This window comes from Myodes glareolus, chromosome 16, assembly GCF_982192425.1.
Source record: "Myodes glareolus chromosome 16, mMyoGla1.1, whole genome shotgun sequence".
NCBI lineage: Eukaryota > Metazoa > Chordata > Mammalia > Rodentia > Cricetidae > Myodes > Myodes glareolus.
Genome location: NC_142041.1, coordinates 27,456,727 through 27,476,245, shown reverse-complemented (window position 1 = coordinate 27,476,245; position 19,519 = coordinate 27,456,727). Strand labels below are relative to the sequence as shown.

At 40.2% G+C, this 19,519-nt stretch overlaps 1 long non-coding RNA gene and 1 pseudogene across 1 annotated transcript in view; both read right to left on the bottom strand.

The window, feature by feature from the left end:
• Positions 1 to 1,146: 1,146 nt before the first annotated feature.
• The window catches only part of LOC146891430 (uncharacterized), a 34,528-nt gene continuing 16,155 nt past the window's right edge, over positions 1,147 to 19,519 (bottom strand). Inside the window, exon 2 of the long non-coding RNA XR_014997444.2 lies at positions 1,147 to 2,152. This is a non-coding gene — a long non-coding RNA (uncharacterized LOC146891430). The remainder of the gene's footprint in view (positions 2,153 to 19,519) is intronic.
• Positions 10,766 to 11,278, bottom strand: LOC125390721 (large ribosomal subunit protein eL21 pseudogene; annotated as a pseudogene).

Below are 19,519 nucleotides of genomic sequence, written 5' to 3'. Positions count from 1 at the left end.
ACAGAGTAGGACATACAGAATGAAAGTAAGAGTTCCAAGGCAATACATAGATGAAGAGAAAAAGGTTAATTTAAGTTATAAGAGCTAGTGGGACAAGCATAAACTAAGGCTGAGCATTCATAACTAATAGTAAGTATCCGTGTCATGATTTGGGAGCTGACTAGTGGCCAAAATAAGACCTGATACATATTTCTCATACTTGATCATCTTGCCCAGCCTTAATACATGGGGAAGTGCTCAGTCTTACTGAAATTTGATAAGCCATATTGTATTGATACTCATGGGAGGCCTGCCCTTTCCTGGATGAAGACAGAAAAGGATGGGATTGGGGGCTATGAATGAGGTGAATGGGGAAGATGGCTGGGATGTAAAATAAATAAATGAATTTTAAAAAATTAAAAAATCAAATAAAATAAAAAGAATTGAGCATCCCATAGAAAAATAAATTATACTAAGATATATAGATACATAGATGGTAATAAACATACATACATACACACACATATTCACATAGGAGATAGATACACAAATTCTTTTTCCAAAGTACTAAGATTTTGACAAATAAATTCATACCAAAGGTGGAGAGACAAACTCACACAATGAGAATCAGTACTCATAAATTAGCATGAGAAAAATGAGGCAATATCCTTACAGCAAAGTGAAGAAAAAAACAATTCAAAATTAGATCAGACAATGCCAATTTTATTCAAGCCTTAATTAAATCAAAAGTATTTAGACTTAGTTGTTTATGCTTTTTAAATTTCGCTTTCATTGCAGCTGAAGCTAGAGCGATTCAGATATAAAGGAGAGACACGGTGGGGGCAGGGGTGGGTGGTAGGCATCCCGCTTTTGATAGATCCCTCACAGGTAAGGCTGCAGTGTCCAACCTCGGGTGAGAAGTTTAGGTCATTGATTTTTGTACATCATTCTCCTGCATTCAGCGAAAAAGCAAAGCAAAGTGCTCCTCTAAAATTAGATCAGTGAATAGTAAACATGTCCTAAATTATACGACATGAAGAAGCAAACCATCACAATAAAAATTTTATAAAAGCATTGCTGATAAGAACCCTGTAGCTACCAAATCCTGTCAGAGTTTTTCTCAAACTTGTTCAAAGAAACTAGAATAAATTGTTAGGAAGACTCAAATGAATGAAATAGATACTTTATTAGTTACCCAGTTTGAGATCACATTGATAAGAAAGGAACTGACCTGTAGATATTTGTCAATTTTTAGCCAATAATAAAGAAGAAATCACGTTTCCACTGTTCAAGAGCAGCATTTCCATATAATCATACCTACACAAGAGAAGTCCACCCAGGCAATTCTCCCTCCCAGAAATGGCTCCTCCCATTTTCGTCTCTTCCTTGCTATTCCAGATACTCATACTCAGGTCTGAGCCCAAACAGATTCAAACACTGTGGCTGTGGAGTTCACTCATCTGGAAGCAGCGAGCATTGTTCACAGCGTACCACCAGGTGCTGGGCGGGATTGGTGTCATTAATGAGCTCCAGTAAGTCTCTCACACTCTTACAAACTCTATGTACAACCCTCTCTTCCCTTTTAAAAATGAATAAGCAAACCACTTGAGGGACAGTAAGTAACAAACCTAGAACTGAAAACCAGGTTCATCAATTCCAAAGCCTATATTCTTTCCTATCTGTCACATCCCCTCTAGGTATAAGAAGAGATCTTCATACCCTGCACACATCCCTCCTCCCCTGATCATTCTTCTCTATTAAGCACCCTGAACATGCCACATAACACAGCTCCTGAATCAAATATTACACTTTTATTGTTACTCTGCATTCTAAGCAGCGGTAAACCTAACTCCAACTGGCTTGAGCCCTGACAAGATTGATTTGGTCCATGTGACTGGAAGATTAGGAGAAAGCATGACTTTTGCTTTGCTTAGGACTCCCACCTCATTTCTCTGCTGTTCGCCAGGCTTGCTCCACACCACAGCCTCACAGGAGGAATTAGCAGCAAAAATGTCCTTGCTTGTTTTCAGGGAGAATGAGATTGTACTTCAGAGAAACAACGCAAACAACTCTGATAATGGCGGAAAATAAGTCTCGATGGCTGTAGGTGATGACCTGTTATTGCAGTCTTCAGTCTAGGCTTCTCTTCAGAACAGCTCCTGAGGGAGGCATCCTAGCAAGAGGGATGAACTAGTAAGTCTTAGCTGAGGCCGTGTATGGACATCACCCTCAAGTAATGAGAAATTTCCCCCAAGATACTGGAATGCGCAGCAGAAAAAGAAACAAATGACTTACATTTACCAGGTACTAGTTCAAGAATTAGGTGCAACAGCAACCCCACCCGGCCTGCTCCCCACGCACCCTACGCTCCCCACCCACCCTACGCCCCCCACCCATGCCCCCCACCCACTCCCCATCCACCCTACACTCCACTCTACGCTCCCCACCCACCCTACGCTCCCCACCCACCCTATGCCCCCCACCCTATGCCCTCCACACCCCTATGTTCCCCACCCACCCTACAGTCCTCCAGTTGAAGTGGATGGATGAGATGAACAGAAAAGCGGGTCTCCATACACGCTGCAGCATTTACGTATGCGTTGTTATAGCTTCTTGGGGCTTATTAGCCATTTTTGTTAGCATTTGTTAATTAGAGAAGGTAATGTGTTTCATGATGACGTGTTATGCATACAGTACAATTTAATTACCTTTAACCCTTTCTTATCACAGTTTGTTCCCCTTGCTTTATCTCCAAACCATCTTTTCCCTTTCATGTGCTATCTCTGTTGCTTTCTTTTTTGTTAAATTATTAGTGTCATTTATATATGCATGCAGATACAGAAATGCAACCTGCTGGGTCTATTTAATATTGTTTGTATGTATACACTTTTAGAACCGACCACTGGGGTTGGATAACCAATCAACTCATTTCTGAGAAAGATGGATTTTCTCTTTCTGAGCAGTCATTAATTGCTTGTAGCCCTACATCTAGGGATGGAGCCTTGTGAGAGTTCCCATCTACACTGGCATGTCAACCGGTGTTTCCATTGCTTGGGTCTTATTTAGACAGTCATACTGCTGAGACTTTATGGGTGAGCTTCCATCTGCTGTATAAAAGAGTCTCTCTGCAGATGTCTTGGTCTTCTGGCTCCTGTGATCTTTCTACCCCCTCTTCCCTGAGACCTTCATACACGAGTTGTGTTGTAGATTTATCAACAAGGCCTGGGCACCCTGTGGTCAGTTGTTCTCTGAATTTTGACCAGTGGTGACTTTCTATAATGTCTCATTTGTGGGGGGAAGAAAGAAAGAAGGAAAGAAGGAAAGGAAGGAAGGAAGGAAGGAAGGAAGGAAGGAAGGAAGGAAGGAAGGAAAGAAGGAAAGAAGGAAAGAAGGAAGGAAGGAAGGAAAGAGGGAAAGAAAGAAAGAGAGAGAGAGAGAGAAAGAAAGAAAGAAAGAAAGAAAGAAAGAAAGAAAGAAAGAAAGAAAGGGAAAGACCTCCTTGTTTTAACAGCGGCTCCTCTCCTATGGTCCTATGGACCACAACATTAACTGTGAGTTCAGGGCTTCTCACCATCTGTCTCAGCATCTAGAAAGTATCCGACCTCTGTAGTAAAAGCCAACTGAAACATTCGTGGACAATGAGACACAGGGCCAGTCAGGCAAACAAGTTGCATGCTCTCTTAAGTAAGTCAGATCTCTTCAGCAGATAACCTCCCAGAATTTTCAAGGATTCTCCTCTGCCTGCATCATGATATCTGTCTTCTTTGCAGTGTGCTGAAGATCCTCGATGCCTGATCTGTCATCTACTTGTTTAGTCTCATCTCTGAGGATTACCTACGCTTAGAAGGCCTTGTCTTTACTGAATTCATCTCAAATGTGTTCCGCCTACCAGAGGCTCACGTGATCTTGATTTTTTTTTAATTCTATTTTTTGTCTGTTTGTCTTGGCAACATAAAGAGTGATTATACAATGTAGCCCTATTTTCAATCAAAAATAACACCAATGCTCTCTACAGAGTGTCTTGGAAGTAGCAAAGATCACAAGGCAATAGTAAGAGCAAACAGTGTTCTTCTATCGTCCCCATGACCCAAGGAGATGGGCATGACAGCCATCCATAGTCTACCAGATGAGAAACTAAGACACAGCAGAAAGACTGCATGACTCATCCAAAGCAACTCAGCTATTTGGATGACAGAGCTGGGATTTAAGCCTAAACTTATCTGTCTCTGGGACCTAGCCCCTTAACTGTAACAGCCTTAACTGGCATGCAGAGACAAGCAGGGTATCCCAAGAGTCTGAACCAAGAGAGCAGAAGGAGAATGAAAAAGGACCAATCCATGTACTCTCTGAGAGATATCACAAAGAGAAGACCAACACTGTCATGGCAACAGCAAATGTGAAGAATGAACTCAAATGGCCACACTCCGGGTCAAGACAGAAATCTTGGCAGAGCATATATAACCCTCAAAAGTGGGCTAGGAAGCAAAAGTATTTTTAGGTCCTGATGAGTCCTGGTATCTAGGTGGCTACTGGATGCCAAGGTAATCGTTGTTCAGAACCAGACATAAAATCTGAAGGCTGGTCTTCTGAGTTTATTGTCTAATACCTGAATCAAGCTGAGGTTCAAAAACTGAAAATTTCGAAAACAGAGCCAAGGTCTCAGAGGCCCAGCCCGTGGGACATGCATCCTCTTGAGAGAAGCCCCTGGATTTCAGAAGTCGAGAAATGTGTGTAGAGAAATAAGGCAAAACACAGCAGGTGATGCCAGCTGGAACCTTCTCTGTTTTATTCCTGCTTCATTGCCAGACGACTGGTTCCCAGGAGGTGGCTGAATCTCACAAGGTTCAGATGCAGCGAAGACAAATAACGAATTGTGCTGCACCTCGGCTTGGATTCCTTCTGGGTGTGGACGGCTGTCTGTGTCTCCAGAGACTGCAGTCAAGGGGGAAGCGCGGATTAGCCAGCTTGCTGCTCTGAACCGAACAGAATAATTGAATGGTTGCCAAATCTGTGGGTGACTAGATGTCCTGTGTGAGCCAGGATTGTGAGCAATCGTGGCTACGGTCAAGCATGGCCCCCTTGAAAGTTAAGGCACGTCCCCGTTTTCGCTTGATAACAGATTATGCAATCTCTCCAAACTAACTTAAGTTCGGTTAAATTCTATGCGCTTTTTCATCTGTATTCTATCTAGATGAGTAACAAGTTGACCCCCTGCTGTGACAAAGAACACTTTCTTTCATGTGTTTTAAAACTACCTATGTGATGCACCAAGCCCCGCCTCCTGTTCTAGTTCAATTCAGAAGCCAGAATTAGAACCACTTCTGGCTGCTCCTCTGTCTGTAAGGGCTTCTGTTCAGAGGTGAACAGGTGAAGGGAGGGGGCGAAGGGAAGAGAATGAGCAGGCTGGGCTCTGCCTCCAAACACCTCTCAAATCAGGGAGGCTGACGGAACACAGCAGCAGAGATCCATCAAAATGGTGTAATTAAAGGGACACAGGCTCTCAAGTGATGACTTGGTTCCAGAGATTAAGGGGAGGGTTTAAAGGATGTCATTCTTAGCTTGACCTTGAGAGTACAGTAAAATCTCAACAGGAAAAGAAAATTGTAGTCAAACCCAAGTTTGACTTAGAACCAAGGTGTGATGCGGGTAGGAGTAAAATACACAGTCATGGTGAAGTGTTTGAGGAGTCAATATAAGGTGTCTGGGAAATTGGGACTCACCCTACCTCCAAACCCAGCAAGACCATTCTTGGGCATATACCCAAAGGATGTTCAATCATACTGCAAGGGCATTTGCTCAACTATGTTTAGAGCAGCATTATTCGTAATAGTCAGAACCTGGAAACAATCTAGATGCCCCTCAACCGAAGAATGGAAAAATAAATTGTGGCACGTTTACACAATGGAGTACTACTCAGCAATAAAAAAGACATCTTGACATTTGCCTGCAAGTGGATGGAACTAGAAAATACCATCCTGAGTGAGGTAACCCGTTCCCAGAAAGACAAACACAGTGTGTACTCGCTCGTAAATGACTATTAAATGTAAAGCAAAAGATAACAAGTCTACAGTCCATGACCCCAGAGAACCTAGGTAACAAGGAGAACCCTAAGAAAAATACATGGATCCCCTGGGAAGGAGAACTAGACAAGATATCCTGAGAAAATTGGGAACGTGGGGGTGGGAGGAGAAGAGAGAGCAGAAGGGAAGGAGGGTGAGGAGAGAAGGGGAAGGAGAGGAGAACTTGAGGGAAGGGAATGGTTAAGATGGGAGAAGAACAGAGAGGGAGAGCAAAGAAAAAGATATATTGATTGAGGGAGCCATTATGCAGCTAGTAAGAAACCTGGCACTAGAGAAATTGCCAGGAATCCACAAGAATGACCCCAGCAAGACCCTAAGTAATTGTAGAGAGAGTGCCCGAACTGGCCTTGCCCTGTTGTCAGATTGTTGACTCTCTTAAATGTCACCATAGAACCTTTATCCGGCAACTGATGGAAGTAGATGCAGAGATCCACAGCAGAACACTGAACTGAGCTCCCAGATTCCGGTTGAAGAGAGGGAGGAGTGAGAATATGAGCAAAGGGGTCAAGACCATAATGGGGACGCCCATTGAAACAGCTGACCTGAGCTAATGGGTGCTCACCGACTCTGGACTGACAGTGAGGGAACCAGCATAGAACCAAACTAGGCCCTCTAAATGTGGGTGGCAATTTTATGATGGAGCAAACTGTGGGGCCACTGACATTGAGACCAGGATTTATCTTGAGTGCTTGAACTGACTTTTTGGAGCCCATTCTCTTTGGAGGGATACCTTGCTTGGCCTATATATAGTGGGGAGAACCTTGGTCCTGCCTCAAAGTAATGTGCTAGATTTTGTTGACTTCCCATGGGAAATCTTACCCTCTCTGGGGAGTAGGTGAGGAAGGAAGTTGGAGAAAGGGAGGGAGTGGGAACTGGAATTGGTATGTAAAATGAGAAAAGAGAGTTTTTAGAAAAACAAAAAAATTAAATTTTAATTAATTAATTAAAATGAAAAAATATATCTGGGAGGGAGTTGGCAGGTCAAGATAGGAAATACAGACATGACAACTCATGGTCACAGAGATGAGCAAAGCCATGAGGGCAACTCTGAGATGGCAGTGAAAAGAACTGAAAAAAAAAGAAGGCTGAACAGAAACCTGAGAGGCTGAACAGAAACCTGAGAGGTTTAGAGGAAAAAACCACAAGGGAGTCAGAAACATGGACTGTGGAGCAGTGCTCAGAAGGGCGGATGATGGCAACATCCGCAGAGACTCCTGGAAGCTGAGCTTTGGTAGGGTGAGGACTGAGAAGCAGCCACAATTCAGAAGGCTTCACCTGAGCGGGGTCAGATGAGCCGCGAGGGAGAAGCCTGGTTGCAATTAGGAAATGAGCGGATGCTTTCTCTCTTTAACAGGTAGAGTGAAAACACAATGGCATCTTACATAGAAGTGTGTGTAAAGAAGAAGATCTTCCGGGGCTGGAAGATGACTCAGGTTGAGAGCCCTTGCCACTCTGCAGAGGGCTTGAGTTCAGGGCCTGCGTCCACAGCAGGCCTACAGTCAGGCTTCCTTCCTCACACCTGGGCTCTTGTGATATTTTTCTGTGTTGTGTTTTTTTTCCCATGCACACTTACAGAGAATTTTTGAACATTTATTTAAATGTGTGTTAACGTATGTTTTAAAAAAATAATTTATTTTTATTTTATGTGCATTGGTGTTTTGCATTTGTGTATGTCTGTGTGAGGGGATCAGATCCCATAGAACTGAAGTTATAGACAATTGTGAAGTTACTTTGTGGGTACTGGGAATTAAACCCATGTCCTCTGGAAGAGCATCTAGTGTTGTTAACCTCTGAGCCATCCCCCCAACCCCTTAAAGTATGTTTTTAATTAAGTATGTCTTTTGGCAGTTTCATCCCTGTGTAAAAGACATCATGATTACTTTCTTAAAATATCTCTCCCCCACCAGCCTAGCCCTTCTCCATAGATTTCTCTTTCTTACAGTCCTGTCTGTTTTGTTTTGTGACCCAAAGTTTAACCAGAGCCATGCGTGTGATGGGTTTGGAGCTGTACATCTTAAATCAAAGTTGACAGGGCAAAAATGAAGTAAGACACCTCAAAGAGACTGGGGGACTCCTGTCATGGTTGAGGGCAAGGGCTGAATTTCGGGGAAGGTAATAAAGGTGGAGCTTCAGAGCCCTTTGCTGCAGGGATTCCTGTGGGAACTCCATCTACTTTTCAATTTAATTTTATGTTTGTAATGTCATGTACTTATTCTAAAGGGGAACCTCCAAAATACGTACATGATATATTATATATAATATGTAATACAATATATAAGAAAAACCGAGAGTCAACCAAAGAATGGATAAGGAAAATGTGGTACATTTACACAACGGAGTACTACACAGCAGAAAAAAAAAACGACATCTTGAATTTTGCAGGAAAATGGATGGAGCTAGAAAACATTATTTTGAATGAGGTAGCTCATACAGAGAAAGATAATTATCACATGTACTCACTCATAGGTGGTTTTTAAACTTAAAACAAAGAAAACTAACCCACAAATCACAATCCCAGAGAACTTAGACAACAATGAGGACTCTAAGAGAGACTCACATAGATCTAATCTACATGGGGAGTAGAAAAAGACAAGATCTCCTAAGTAAAATGGGAGCATGGGGACCTTGGCGGAGGGTTGAAGGAGGGAGGGGAGAGTCAGGGAGGGGAGCAGGAAAAAAAAAGAAAGAAAAGTCGAGAGTAAAATTATCATTGGTAAAGAAAAAAAGTCACCATTTAAGGACAATATGGGAAATGACACTATTGCTGCCAAGGTGGGTGGCTGAGCGAGGCTGGAGTCACACGAGAGGATGGCCTGGAAGGGATGAGTCTGACACTTGGTAGAGAGTGGCATTTGTGTAAAGAAAGTTTCCCCCCACTGTGGCCTCAACATCTAGAGGTTTCAATTCCGGATGCTGTTTACAGCGTGTGTTTGTTTTAAACACAGTACTTCTTGACTGTCAAGGTGAGCGCGCGCACACACACACACACACACACACACACAATGTTTACATGCTCATTTCTATATAGAGACATAGAAAATGCTTACATACTTATATCCATATAGAGATAAGGTTATACATGATCTGTACACATAAGTTCATTATGACAAAAATGGATTGTTTTTTATGTTAAGTTACAGAGATTGAGTCTGATTCCTCCACCAACCCACCATGTGTTCAGCTTCATTCTACATTTCAAGAAACCCAGCACTTAAATTGATGTAAGCAAACAAAACAGCCATCTGCCTGTTGCCAGCAGTTATATTTTAAAACTTCCTTTAAATTTTTAAATAAAAATAGTTGTTATCCATTATAATATCCCTAAGATTTTCTGATCTACCCCCATGACAACTGTTATTGCTATGTTAGTCTATGAAATTGAGAAGAGTCTACCACCGTTTATTATGAAGCAGCTTATACAAAGGAATTAATCATTCATGGAAGGTTGCTAACAGATTATCTTCAATTCTGTCAGCCTCAGGACTGTCAGGAGCTAGCTATCACTTTTTATCATTTTGTTGGTGGTTACTGAAGGTTTGATTTTCTTTCTGATTCACGCAATTTTGTTAATACTTTTCTTTCCTAGAAAGCTATTTATTTTATACAGATGTTTTAAACCTTTACGTGATATGTGTCGATTATTATTTCAATAATCTCCTATCTGGCTTTTCATTTCCTTAAAAACACTTTCAAATTTTTCAAATCTTTACCTGTTCTTAGAACAAAACTCTTCAGTTTACTGTGTGGTTCCACCATTTTTTCATTTTAGAATTCACTAGGTGCTCAATTCACTTTTCTGAAGAATGAATGATCTTTCTGTAGATGTCAAAGAATCTTGGCATGGCTGGTAAGAGAAGCGCACTGAGGCATAGTCAAAACTCACACATAATACACACATGGAACTGGGATGTGTGCACAGGCGGCTGAGATGTTCTTCCAGCTGTCACCTCCAACACACTAGCTGCAGCGGCAGCTCGATAGAATGTTAAATTTTACCTTCATCTTTCCTACATTTTCATTTAAAGAGTGAGCCAAAGTATACTAGTCGTATATTTTATACAGTATTATAACCATATCAAAATAAATATCTGGTGTCTGTTCGGATGATCTTACACCTTATAGAGATGATACAGTTGACAAACTTCTCATAAGACAGTAAACTTCCTATTTTGTGGGACTATTTTCTCCCAGTTAAAGCTTCCCTCAGGGAGGGAGAGGTCCCCAAAAACTCATAAAAATGTTAAGACTGAGAAGGATGGCAAAACCTACTCATTCGGCTCCCCCAGGTTACACAGGAGTAATAGCTGCTAGGGTGTCCATCTGGTAGGGGAGCTGCTTGCGAGTTGTTCAGAGATGTGAGATACCAGTGATATGGCTTCCCAAGAGTCACCCATGCTCTTGGAAGTCACAGCTCATGGGCTGCAGTGATGCTCCGCATATGGTGTGGGTCCAAAGCGGGCTGTGGGAACAGTGACAGGGCACCTCTTGCAGGTGACAATGCATGGGACTGAGACTGTGCTATATGCCCAGAGCAAAATTGCTCAGGCAAGAGATAAATTACAATAAAAAACAAACAAACAAATGTGGAAGCTAGGAGAAATGACAGCAATTAAAAGGCTGATAGCCTCCACATTAGCCTCTAAATTGACAAGAAAACTGGGGTAGGGGAGTTGGCTTTTCATTCATTTTTTTTTAAGAAAAACTCTTTATAATAAAAGATAGTCCAAATCTTTTATTTCTTTTGTACACCAGGCCATGAATTTATACGGAATGGGCTCCAGCAGCCCAGGCTCCTTCCCGTTAGTCCTCATAAAGTATGCTTCCCTGGGCAGAACAGGCTGACACTTCAGCTGAACCCAAGTACCCTTCTCTTTAGCTTCCTTTTCCTTCTGGTCGTTCTCCTTCACCTGCCTCAGGAAACTGTCTCTCCTCTTTGAGTGTTTTATGTGTTCAATCCACACACTAATTCTCTTGGCAGGAATCTTGCCCTTAACTTGCTTGTTTACAGTGATGCCCATGGCAGGTTGGGTGACATTGTAGACTCTTCTGGTTTTGCCATGGTAACACTTATGGGGCATTCCTTTTTGAACAATGCCTATTCCCCTGAAGTCTACAATATCACCCCACTTGTAGATTTGTATGTATGTGGCCAAGGGAGTAACTTCATGTTTCCTAAAGGCCTAGAGAACTTAGCAAGTGCCCCTCCTCTTTCCTTTTGTGTTTGTCGTTTGGACCCGTTACTGAAAGATGGCTGCCGTGGCCTGGCTTGTTATTTCCTAAAGCAGGTGGGCCCCAATGCAGAGAGAGCACAGATTTTATCTGTGTGAGACAGACTTCCCCAACATCCAAACACTTGGGATTACTGGGAAGAATTGGGCAGAGAAGAAGGGGTGAATTTGAACACCTCAAGTTCAACTTTTAATGTAGAGGAAAAGGGAAATTCATGATTCAGCATGCAGACTGGGCCTTAAAAGTAGCCCAACCCAGGAAAGAATGACAATTAGTCAAGAGTTTGCTTCTGAGTTTCAGAAGTTTGAAACAAGAAGCAAGAAAGAAAAGACCCTCTCCTTTGGGAGGCTACAGGATGTGGGGGAAGGAGAAGGGGTCAGTTTAAGAGCTGTGTTGATAAGAAACAATAGTTTTCCATCCCCCCTTGAGACAAAGCCAGCATAATCTGATGCAATAAGAAGAAAAATTAGCACCTGATTGACTGGCTCATACGAGTCATTAAAGACTCTTTGTTAGCTGAAGTCCCTATAAATATTGAGGACTAGAAGACAGGAGATCAACAGATATTATTTAGATACATAGCATGTGAGGGGCAGTGTTTGATGCTCAGTATATGGGACTAGACAAAATTGAGTTTTTTATGACTGATTGGCATCCATAATGCCAGAAAGTATTGCTCAGGCTGTGGGAGAGAATTAGCAGCAGTAGTTTCAGTTATCAGCACGAAAAAGCAAAATGTGTCTGACTCTGCAATAGTGGCACAACTGTTCAGGGTACAACCAACTACTTTCTTATTGTCTTTAATACCTGTTCTATAGGAAAGAATTGTGTCTTATACTACAAGTCAAGGCGAAATACTGTGGCAGGGATAGTAATAGGCCCCATGGAGAAGGCTATAGGTGTCCTTTTATCAAATAGATACAATGTATCTATGAAACTGCCTTTTAACATTGATATGTTATATCAACGTTTATAGCCATATGTTGCTCCTATTGTCAGCCTTGATTAAAGAGATTTCATTTTGTAGTGTGTAATGATTATTGCAGAGACTCATCACCAGTCAACCGGCTAGAACAGATTACAATTGATCTGGCATAGAAGCCCAATGTTCAGCACCAAATAGACTAAAATAATCACGCATCAACACCACCCACTGCAGGAAACACTATAGAAGAAGTGGAAAGATTGAACGATACAAAAGAAGAGATAGTGTGTTGTATGATTGTTTCCTCCAAGTGAAACAATACCTTAATGGAGGGAAGCAAAGGTTCCTGAAATTCACAGGAAAGATTAAAAAGAACTGCAAAACTTATAAGAATCAGAAGACTTTTCAGAGGTCCCTCCCCAGGGTTAAATAAACAGGAAAAAACTACGGAAGGAGCGGCAACTCTTTGGTAGAGATGACTGGAAGTTATGCCTGAGTCATACATCTTTTGAAAGCCGTCACTCATGCTAGGATAGACTTTTCTCATGAATCATCACCCATGTTGTGGGAGACTAATACAGAAATCAAGGATCGCCCACACTTCTATAAGTAACCCTGCACCCACGCTTCTACACATAAGCACATTAACTACTGGACCATCAAGTTCATCTTGGATAGAATTATTCCCATTATCTGCTATTAACCTCTGTATTTGAGATGGAAGGAAATCCCTCTGGTGGCTCCATGGCATCTCCTGAGTCTGCCTACTCTCTAACTGTATAGCTCTTCCAGTCTGGCTAAATTCTGTTAAGTAATTGGCTGAAAGAAGCTTCTTTATTAAGCAATAAAAACAGCACATATACAAAAGGACCTCCCACACCATTATCTGTTGAGGGAGTCCACTTATTCATTTCCAGCTGCTCAGATAGAAACAATCACTCTGAAACCATATCATTTGAATCACTTCTTGGCCAATAGCTTAAGGATATTTTTAGCTAGCTCTTATATTCTGAACTAACCCATCTCCATTAATCTGTATATCATCACATGACTGTGGCTTACTGGAAAGGTTCCATCTGGAGTCTGTCTTTGGTGGGGCTACATAGCTTCTCCTGACTCCGCTTTCTTTCTCTCAGCAATCAGTTTAGTTTTTCCTGCCTAGCTCTACTCTTGCCTTATCATAGGCCAATCCAGATTCTTTGTTCATTGACCAATAAAAGCAATACATATAAAGAAGGACCTCCCACAACACTATGTACTTCAATGATAGAAAAATATTTATTTGTCCAAATAGTAAAAGCAAATAAATACCTTTTGGTATTCTTTCAAATTAAACATCAGTTCTAAAGATGAACAGTTATTTTGATCAGGTAAAAAAAAAGATGGAAAATGGTTTGTCAGCAAATGCTATACAAAATTGGTAATTACAAAATTTACATGCAGAAAAGTCTCCAGACTTTAAGTGTAAAGAGAGTCCAAACTATGAAAGAGCGAGACACTGTTATAGAAGAAAGTAATGCATAATTGTGCTGATGAACACATACTAAATTAACTTTATTTGAAGAAATCATGGCAATTGTGTGTAGAAAATCCTAAGACTCCCAAAAATATATTACAGATGGTAAGTGGGGTTTATTTTTTTATTAATTACATGTGTGTGTGTGTGTGTGTGTGTGTGTGTGTGTGTTTGCACTTTTGTATATTTTTCATGAGCATGCAAGTATCTGCAGAGGTGAAAAGAGGTTGTTGAATCTCCAGGAACTAGAGTTACAAGAGGTTCAGAGTCATCTCTTCAGTCCTGTTAAGTTGATGTCAGCAAGGCTATGGTGTGCTGTTTAGTTTTATGTCAATTTGACATAAGCTATTATAATCTGAGAGGAGGGAAACTCAATTGGGAAAATGCCCCCATAAGATCAGGCTGATGGCAAGCCTGTAGAACATTTTTTTTAATTAGAGATTGATAGAGGAGGGCCCAGTCCATTGTAAGTGATCTTAGGTGCTTTAAGACAGCAGACTGAGCAAGTCAGTAAAAAGTGAAAGTGCCCATCTACGGTCACTGCATTAGCTCCTATCGTCAGGTCCCTTCCCTGTTTGAGTGTCTGCACTAACTCCCTTCAATGATTAACAGTAACAAGGAAGTGTAAGCCAAATAAACTCTCTCTTCCCTAAGTTGCTTGGTCAAGGTGTTTCATCACAACAATAACCCTAACTAAGGCACACAATATACTCAGTACTATACAAAAATAGGTTGCATTTCCATGCAGTATATTAACTAATAGTGAATTATATTTTACAAAAGTATAACACAAAGCAAATACACTAAAACAATTACATTTTTACATGACAAGAACAAAAGGATATCTGGCAAACAGATATCTTGTACATCTGACAAAAGGTAGACCTTTCTCTACTGTGAATACTGAAAATATGTCTAAGAAAAATTAAAGAAAAAAATAAAAGGACACAAACATTTATTGCTTGGAAGCCTCAACACTGTCAAATTTTCTGGTCTTTCCAAATTGATATATAGGTTTAGAGACTGTCAAGTAAAATCAAGTAGAGCTTTTTTAGTTCAAGAATTGAAGCTGATTCTAAAATATATACGGGACCACAGCAATCTAAAACAGTCACAACGGTCTTGAAACAGTAGAACAAAGTCGGAAGAAAGTACAATGGCTGCTTTTAAAGCTGTCAAATCGGATGTGGTGGCACAGCCTGTACTCTCCGCACTCAGGCTGAGGCAGAAGAATGGTTGAAAGCTGAAAGCCAATATGAGCTACATGGCAAGAAGCTGTCAAAAAAGAAAGAGGAAGGAAGGCAGGCAGGCAGACAGGCGGGCAGACAGACAGACTTACCACAGATAAAGTTGCATAATCAACAGTGATAAGGTAAAATAAATGAATCAAATGACATCCACAAATTGACCTCCTCTGACCAACTACAACAATAATGCCCCGGCAGGTCACTGGGGGAAGAAAAATCTTTGTGATGAGAGGAATAATGAAAACCAGATGACTGTGATAAACACACTGAATTTCAAATCCTACAACACACAAAGTGAAATTTAGTACAAATTATTGGAGCTAGCTGATGAGCTACTCTAACAGAATCAGAAAGCTCCAGGTTCAGTGAGAGACCTGCTTCAAGAGAGCAGGTGGGAAGCGATGGATGAAGACAGCCAGTATCAATTTTAGTAGTGATATTTCATTTGTATTTTAATAAATAAAGCTTGCCTGAAGATCAGAGAGTGAAACAACCACCCTGGTCAGCTTTACAGACCAGGCAGTAGGGACACACATCTTTAATCCCAGTAGCCACATTAGTTTGACATAGAAACCAGGCAGTAGTGGTGCACATCTTTAATTCCAGCACTAACTAGAGAGGAATATAAGAAGGGAGGAGTCAGCTCTCAGTCCGTCTCATTCTAAGATTCTGGAGGCAGGATCGCCATTTCAGACTGAGGTAGAGGTAAGAATGGCTGGATGTTTTACTTTTCTAACCTTCAAGTTGAACCCTAATATCTGTCTCTGGGTTTTTATTAATCACACTACAGTTTTGTCCTCCATATACATGTACATACACGCATGAATACATAAACATACATACATCCATATATGATGGCACATACAGAAAAGCACTAATTATATAATATTACCAAACTTGACTTTATCTAAACAAAATTTCTGATTATCTGAAGAGATCATTAAAGAAAAAGATAAGCTATAGACAGGGAAACAGCATTCATAACACACATCTGAAAGTATTTACAATACACATACATCATCCTATAAATCAGAAATTAAATAAATAAACATTGAGACTTGATATATGAACAGTTAATAAGCACATGGAAAAGTGCCCAATCTCATTAGTCTTTGGGGAAAATGTAAATGCAGTCTATGATGGGATACTGTATCTTACTCATTAGAATGAAAAAAAAAAACCCACTTTAAAGCAAATGGCAAATGTTGGCAAAGACATGAAGCAGCTAAAATTCTCATCACAGCTGGTGTAATTTACCAACTGATTTTGAATACGAATAGTATGTCCGCATTTAATAAAGTTCAATCCATACTTTGAATTCATATGTTGTTAAAATGCATCAAATTCCACTTGATATTTTTTTGCACGCATAGCATACCTCAATACAAATTATTTTCAAGTAATCCTTCCCTGAATTTTTATATTTGTAAAGGGCTGAGTTTAGAAAATTTGGAAGCACTGGTCAAGAAAACTGTACTGTCTAAGGACACACTCATAATTTCTTGTTTAATGAAAGATTCAACTGCTAATTTCAATGTTAATATGTTGTAGTCAGAATGTAATTTATGAAATTTCTGCTACATATGTCTGTAACAATTATTCTTTTACAGTTAACGATGACATTCATGAGGCAGAGGCAAGTGGATTTCTGTGAGTTCAAGAACTGGCTTGATCTACAGAGCAAGTTCCAAGTCAGCCAGGGCTGTGTAGTGATCCTTTATCTCTGGAAGTGAAGGAAAACACAGAACTACCAAGAATTCATGATATGTTTATGTAAAGATATAACTAAACATTTCAAAAAGTCTAAAATAGCCACATTGGGGTAGAAAATTGCAAAGAATAAACATGTAAGTATATATTTAAATAAAAACCTAAAAATAAAAACAAAAGTTAAATAATATTATATACATGAATGGAAACTGGAATAACTTTCTTAACGAAGCTTTCAACATAATCAATAAACAATTACTTTTAATTTAATTTTGAGCAATTTATGCAACATTATTTGGTCTGCTTAAATATGTTTGGAATTATATCCCTTATTAAAATAAAAATATTCTTTTTTGTTTTAACCTCCTTATATCACTTTAGATATATTTCCTACAAACAGAACTTAGTTGAATTTCATATTGCTTTTAAAAACTCAAGAATTCTCATCTTGTAAAATGTATCTTATCGTAGCTGGAGAGCTGGCTCAGGGATTAAGAACACTGACTGCTCTTCCAGAGGACCCAGGCTTAGTTCCAGCACCCACATGGCAGCTCATAGCTGTCTGTTACTCCAGCTCCTGCTGACCCGATGTCCCCTTCTGGCCTATGTGGGTACTACATACACATGGTGCACGTGCACACTCACACATGCACACAGCAACCATGCACACATGCCCACAAACACATGCACACACACAAAACACTCATAAACATTAAATAAAAACAAATCCTTTTAGAGAGCAGTTTATCTGAACTTTAGTATAACTTACTCTTTCATCTTATTTTTAATCTTCTTATTTTTTTTAATCATATGACAATTCTTTCTTGCAAAATGATTTAGATCTTTTTCTTTCCATGTTTTTCCTAATTGTGCTTTTTCTTTTTTTCATTTTAGTTTTCAAAAAAAGATTTTTTTCTAGATTAAGGATTTTAAGACAGAATTTTTTCCAGACATAGATTTGGGCACATCCCTGTTTTAATTGGTTCCAACTCTGAGGACAGTCTCTGCAGGACACAAAGTCCCCTGTTCATTGCTTTCCTACAAGAAATCATTTTCAAGGGGGTGCTCATTGCTGCGTCCTTGTATGTCTGAGATATCCTTCTGTTGTTTCACAACTTAAAGACGACTAGGCTGGGTATAAAAGCAGTAACTTACAACTTCAATTCTCAAAACTTTGCATACAATACATCACTTTCTTCTAAATTTAAGGATTTAGAGTAAAAGCCAGAGAACAGCCAGATTTTTGTTATATTTTTAGGTACTCTGTTTCTTTTGCTTAAATACTTATAAAAGCTTTTTCTTATGGTTGTGAATTAAAACTGTTGCCAGGATACATCATCATGTGTGCCTTTGTTCATTGATTTGTCTGGAACACAATGATTTTTTTCAATCTGGGTCTTACTTCTGTTCATGAATTTTTTTCCTGTTAGTTCTTTGATTATTGTGTTTCTTCCATTTGTTTTAGTATTTTCTTCAGGGGAATCAGTTATCCATATATATATATATGCTCTCTTTTCCCTTCCACAGGGAAAGTCAAACCATGCCAGAACTCCTTGGGTAGAGCTGCGGCTCCCTTGGCTCTATGCTGTGCACTGATGTGCATAACATCTGGCTCAGGACTGCTTTCTAAGCTATACAGCTTTTCCGGTGAAGTTCCATCAACCCACAAACACTGATTTCCCGATGCTGTGAATCCACAATGCACATAAAAATCCCTAATTCCCATCATGTGTTGTTACCACAGTTTCTTATTTTTGTTTTCATTTCCAATCCAACTGAAAGGCTTTGCCTGCAAGAAATCCCCTTCTGAGAGTGTGAAGGTTGATCAGGCCAAACCTGACCTACCATCTGAGTCTTTACTGAAATTGTTTATTTTTCTGGGTATAGAATAAGGTGACACCATTCTCAGCCTCACAAATCAACCCACGTTGGTCCACACGCCCAGATTCTCATTAGTGCTAAACTTGAGTCTCCAGGTCCAAAGATGGGTAAGTGATGAGTACCGGAATCTTCTCTCCTCATTTTGAAAGAATTCTGTGCCCGACAGTAAGGTGCCAGTGTATCACAGAGAAAAACAAACAATGTGCCTCAGCTTTGCTCTTTAATTGCATAGCTTCTTCCCTTTGGAATTTTGTTGTCCATTGTTTTTGCTTTTGCTTTTTAAAGCACCTATTTTTGCCCTCTGTCTCTATAGCCATTTTAGACGAAAGTTGAGAACACTTCATGGGGGGGGGGGGCTGCTAGCCAGACTCCATTTTTAGCTGGAACTCCTATGGCTTCCTAATGAATAATTGAAAGATGACTAGGGAGGGCATTCAGCAACTAAATCAATGCTGGAGATTATTCATCGAGGATGTGAATTCTGGGTGTCTCAAAGAGAAAAGAAAGAACGTTATCTTTCAGGAGAAAAGAAAAATTCCTAACAACTGACTAAGATCCCTACTAGAAATGATGACAGAGAATGGTATTCCTAAAATAAAAAGGCTTAGGCAGAGAGCTCCAGTTGCTTTCCCCCAGGACTGAATTAAGAGTACCATCCTGCCCATTTGGGATTAATGTCAACACATCAGATCCTCACTAGAATGCAGGCAATAACGTTTTGCAAGAAAGAACACCATGTGGTGGCCTTGTTAATCTTTGGGATGAAAAGCAGTTGGAAGTTGGCAACACACATTGGCATGCCTTGGCTGAAAGGAGCTGTTAGCATGACGCAGCAGTTTTTAGGGCTGCTCAGAATCAATATGAGATACGTGGTCAGATCTAGTGTGGAGCCCGAGCAACTGCTAATAATCAATTAAACGAGGTCAAAGGAAAATTTTGAGACTGTATTGTT